Source organism: Gigantopelta aegis, unplaced genomic scaffold, assembly GCF_016097555.1.
Source record: "Gigantopelta aegis isolate Gae_Host unplaced genomic scaffold, Gae_host_genome ctg4264_pilon_pilon:::debris, whole genome shotgun sequence".
In the NCBI taxonomy this organism is placed as follows: Eukaryota; Metazoa; Mollusca; class Gastropoda; order Neomphalida; family Peltospiridae; genus Gigantopelta; species Gigantopelta aegis.
Window position 1 is genome coordinate 24,837 of NW_024533769.1, and position 6,000 is coordinate 30,836.

Below are 6,000 nucleotides of genomic sequence, written 5' to 3' on the forward strand. Positions count from 1 at the left end.
CCCCCCCCCCCCCCCCCCCCCCCCCTTACACAAATGGGAGCTCGTGCGCCTGTATACTCGAACAATATTTTGGAATCTTCTGTGATCAAACATTGCTAACATGTTATAACACAAGAAAAAAACTTAATTAATTAGGCCCTTAATTAATTGTGTTGAGTATAACAGTTGTGTCATGTTCGGTTATTAATAATTAATAATTAATCTTGAAACATATCGCGGTTCTAATGAGATGGCCAATCAGGATGCACGCCGGAGGAGTAGACTCCCCGGAAGTAGTGGATGCAAGGCTTAGCCAATGGAATCCCCTTCTAGCCGAACTGGTCGATAGCCCCAAGCATGGCGGCCTCCGTTCCGATGTGCCACGAGGTACAGCTTTCCGGAAAGAACGACGACTGGCAGGGCACCGCCTAAATACGTAAAACAAAAACAATGTGTCAATAGAGAGAATTGTCACCGGCCTCGGTGGTGTCGTGGTTACACAATCGGACCTAAGGCTGGTAGGTACAAGGTTCGCAGCCCGATACCGGCTGCCACCCATAGTGAGTTTTTACGATTCAATGGGTAGGTGTAAGACCACTACATCCTCTTCTCTCTCAATAACTACTAACAATTAACAACTAATCCACTGTCCTGGACAGACAACCCAAATAGCGGAGATGTGTGCCCAGGACAGCTTGTTTTAACCACAATTGGATTAAGTGCGAAAATAGATTGAAATGAAAAGAGAATTGTCGTTCTTTGATACCACTCTGTGACACAATGTGGAGGGTTTAGATACGATAGGGTTAACATGTCCCAGTAAAAAAAGGCTTGTTTTGTTTAACGACACCAATAGAGCACACTTAATTATAAATTACACTTGGATCTCAAATATTTGGTAATTTTGACACATAGGGCTGAATTTACAAAGGCTGTTTATATGATACACGCGTGTAACTACATATATTTACAATGCTTAAACTCCTGATTATATGATACACGCGTGTAACTACATATATTTACAATGCTTAAACACCTGTTTATGTGATACACGCGTGTAACTACATATATTTGCAATGCTTAAACACCTGTTTATGTGATACGCGCGTGTAACTACACACATTTGCAAATGCTTTTTTTTTTAAACACCTGTATTATGTGATACGCGCGTGGGTAAACTAACACACATTAGCAATGCTTAAAACACCCTGGTTATGTGATTACGCGCGTGTAACTACAACATTCGCAATGCTTTTTAAACACCTGTTTAATGTGATTATCCGCGCGGTGTAACTACACACATTCGCAATGCTAAACACCTGTTTATGTGATACGCGCGTGTAACTACACACATTCGCAATGCTTAACAACCTGTTTTATGTGATACGCGCGTGTAACTACACACATTCGCAATGCTTAAACACCTGTTTCTGTTGGAAACGCACGTGTAACTACACACTTTGCAGCTGCTTAAAAACTCCTGTTTATGTGATATACGCGCTTGTAACTACACACATTTGCAATGCCTTAAAACGCCTGTGTATATGATACGCACATGTAACTACACACATTTACAATGCTTATCCCTTAAACTCCTGTTTATATGATACACGCGTGTAACTCACACACATTTACAATGCTTCCTAAACTCCGTTATATGAATACACGCGTGTAACTACACCACACTTTTTACAACAATGCTTAAACTGTTTTGACCTGTTTATATGATACACGCGTGTAACTACACACATTTTACAATGCTTTTTTTAAATTTAAACTGTTTATATGATACACCGCCGTGTAACTACACACATTTACAAGTGCTTTAAACTCCTGCGCTTAAGACAAACGGGCTTTGCAAATCCAGCACATCGACTTTGAGGAAACCCGCTACATTTTCTTTTCCATTAGTAGCAAGGCATGTTTTATATGTACCATCCAACAGATAGGATAGCACGCACCACGCTTTGCTATACCAGTCGTGGTGCACTGGCTGGAAGAAGAAATATACCAATAGGCCCACCGACGGGGTCAAATCGATCGTTAAAAACGACCGCACAACAGGCACAGCGTTTTTAACACTGTGCTACGTTCCTCCCGTAACTGTCATTGTTCGATTTCAAACATGTGTGGGGAAGTTAAAGATATGGTTTTGGCTTATTATAGCCGCGTTAGCATGTACAAATATCCCACTCGTTTGTAAAGAACGTATAGCAACATGGATAAGAGCACATACCACAGCCTCGAAATACGAGAAATAGCCCAAATAGGCATTGTGGGTATTTTTTGTTGTGTTCCTGTTTTGAGGAGAGGAGAACGAAATTTAAAAAATACAAACTCATGTTCAGCTTTTTCATTCTTAATTATTATTCTTTATCAAGGAGACTGACCTTTGTTGGTGTGTGTAAAATGTTTGTTTTGTAAATATCGGTTTATTGGAGTATACTGCTGCGGGGCGTAACTGCCCGCTTGGGTTCATTACGATCGATATGTCTTATTGCAGGGTAGGAACGGTTGTGTGAAGGCTAGACCTAAAACATGAGAACAACAGTCAAAAATTTTTCAAACTAAAGCTAACTATTGCAGTCAGTGGGCTTCCCATTATAGACGCCATCTTGAATTTCAAACTGGGGGGGGGGGGGGGGACAGGAATACACAACTATTATTCGAAGTATTTGTATACAATCTACAAAATTAATAAAAAACTGTTTTGTAGGAAGAAGATAACATAAACCTTTCCATGTTCCCCCTAAAATGTTTATATTAAAATATTGACATACCACTTCCAACCTATTTGCAGTAAGGGGTCAAATGTGCTTCCCATTATAGCCGCCATATTGAATAAAAACGACATTCAAATAGTAAGTGTATGCGTAATAGTAATTTTGTATTACAGTCAACAAGAAGACCGTATAGGTAACCCAAATAAATCATACTTATTTTCAAATTATGTTGATGGGATGTTCTACCCCCCCCCACCCTCCCAACATACCTTCTCTTTTAGTTTTTTTTCTTCGAACACCTTTTAGACATCCTTCCCCCACCCCCCCCCTATGGGACAGGCCGCCGTTGTGATATTATAAAAGAATTTTCAAATATGCATAATCGACGCTGATGATTATGTCTTATCATACAGTTAACATTTCTTGATTTGGTATTGAGATGGGGCATTATAGCAGCATTTACTGGTTGTTATTGTCAATTATGTTGTCAGCCCCGATGTTTTAATAGATTCTGCAAAAAAAAATGATATATAATAGGTCCACAGAACCAAACAACAGGAAACATATCAAGGAATTTCAAACCAAACTATCCGGGGGGGTCCCCCTCCCCGCCCCCCCCCCCTCCCCCTCCCCCCAAAAAAACAAAAAGGAGACCCCCACAAAAACAAAACATAAAAAACAAAGAAAACAAACACAAAACAACGATTAAATAAACAACACACAAAACACACACAACTGAAAACAAATAATTTTTTATATTTTAAGCATAAAACAAACAAATCAAACACACACACCACACACAAAAAAACTACAAAAGAAAAAAAAACAACAACAAACAACAACACCGTAACAACAACAGAAGAACCAAAAATCACACTACTGAAAACATCCAGTACTGTCGAAGATGTCAATCATATGAAACGCGTTTGCGTTCTTGTGTTTTGCTGCGCCACGGTGAAGTCATTCTGGCCGTCATTGCGAATCCCCCAGTGCCAGCTCATTGAGTTAGGCCTGCGTCAAAAGATAAAGATGACCTTGCTGCTGCGTCGCCGCGTTCACCGCGATTGGCGTCAAGCTTGCTCGAGGTAGGCCACTCGTGTCGCCCACGTCAGCATTCCTTTATCTGGGGCGTACGCTTCGTTGTTTCACGGCAACGCCATCAAATCGTTCACATGTTAGAGCTGTACGGAAGATAAAAATCATTTTTATTTATAGTTTTAATTTTGTTATAATTTTTTTTATTTCTTATGTCCCCACCCCAATATCTCCTCCCCCCAAAAAAACAACAAACCAACAAAAAAACAAAACCCAGAGAAAAAGGAAACAAAAAACCCCCACAAAAAACAAACAAACAAACAAACAAACAAACTCCAAAACAACATCCTAACCAACAACAAACAAACAAACAAACAAGAGTATTTATGTATTGATGTATAAATAGCTATATATTGTATATATGTCGGGCTTGACTATTACATTCATAGATATTAACGTACAGGCTCGGGGGATAAGTAAATTCTTTCTGGCCTCACAAATTGTCTCATGTCATTACTGGGACACGAACCTGTGGCTACGAACCGCCCGCACCTCTCAGGCTTGCCACGATACATTATCGGCTATCGAGTTATTCTTTTTTTTTAAATGCGCTTTAACCGACTATTTGTGTAGGGCCTATAAGCTACGCGGTCGATCCCGCTTATGTGCATGAAACAGTGGGCATGCGTGTGTGCGTGTGTGTATGCGAGTGTTTGTGAGTGTTTTTGAGTACGTGTTTGTGTATGTGTGCATGCTTCTATTTGTGTCTTTATCGTTGTATTCCAATGAATGTAGGGGCGGTATGTAGCCAAGTGGTAAAAGCGCCCTCTCCAAGAGCGATCGGTCTGGGATCGATCCCTGTTGGTGGGCCCATTTGGCTATTTCTCGTCCCAGCCAGTGCATCACGACTGCTATATCAAAGGCCGTGGTATATACTATCCTGCCTGTGGGATGGTACATATATAAAATCCCTTGCAGTTTATCAAAAAGAGTAGCCCATGAAGTGGCGACATCGTGTTTCCTCTCTTAATATAGTTATGTGTGGTCCTTAACCATATGTCTGACGCCATATAACCGTAAACAAAATGTGTTGAGTGCGTCGTTAAATAAAACATGTCTTTCTTTTTTTATGTTAAAACTTTTGTGTTGTTTAACGACACACTAGAGCACATTGATCTACTAATCACCGGATAGTGGATGTCCTCTCTTAGAGAGGAAACCCGCTGCATTTTGTCCATTAGTAGCAATGGATATTTTATATGCACCATCCCACATACATGCTAGCACTTACCACAGCCTCGCAAATACGAGAGATAGTCCAATGGGCACGTCCTTCCTTCCTTCCTATGAATGTAAGCAGGTAGTTACGTACATACATCTGTATTAAACATAAACAATCATCTGTCTTATGAAGTCACTAAGAGACCGCCTAACACAGGTCCGTCTGTACTCACCGGCACAGTTATCGTTGTACCACACCACTTGTTTCACCAGCTCCGCTTCCGTTACCGCCAGGTCACTGACCGCGAACAGCGCGTAGATTTTCAGACCCGTCACCTGCTGGTGACCTTCAGCCACGGCCGTCTTGACCAGCTGGACCTCGCAGCCCGCACATCTCTTCGCCTGGAACGCTTGCTTCAGCTTGTTGTACATCGGAAAGAAATATACTCGAAACCTCCCTTCCCGCCAAATTGCACGTATTCCACAGCCACTGTCGTCTGCCCGCCGTGTCCCACGTGTGCGTAAAGCACGTGTGGTCCGACGTCTGCCACTGGAGGAACTTTACGAGATCGCAGCCCGAGACGGTGTGGTCGAACCCTCGTGTCCAGACGTACATGGCGTAACCAGCGCTGGTCTGCGCGTTGATGGAGGAAAATGTCGCCATCAGAGCTCCCACGAGAAGGAGGCTGCCATGTGTGAGTGTTTTTGTTTTTTTGTGTTTTTTTAGTTTGTATCTCCGAGAAGAGCCAGAGACGAAAGGCGTTGACCAGAAAACTGTCGCGTTCTTATATTAATGATCACACAGAGAGATAATGATTGCGGGTTGTGAAGCCGACAGCTGTTTGAATCTAGTGACTACGTTATGGTATACATGCACCTGACAAGTGATGACGCAGCTAAAGGGACTTTCCTGAGTTTGCTGCATTGTAAAATGTTTCCGACTAATAAAACATTTCTACGACTAAACCTACATATTAAATTTAGTTTCTTGTTTAGAATATCAGTGTCTGTATATTCAATGTGTTTCTGTTCGTCTTAATAT

At 41.5% G+C, this 6,000-nt stretch overlaps 1 pseudogene; it reads right to left on the bottom strand.

Annotated features, from left to right (window-relative positions):
* Window positions 1–69: 69 nt before the first annotated feature.
* Window positions 70–5,622, bottom strand: LOC121392668 (annotated as a pseudogene).
* Between the last annotated feature and the right edge of the window lie 378 nt (window positions 5,623–6,000).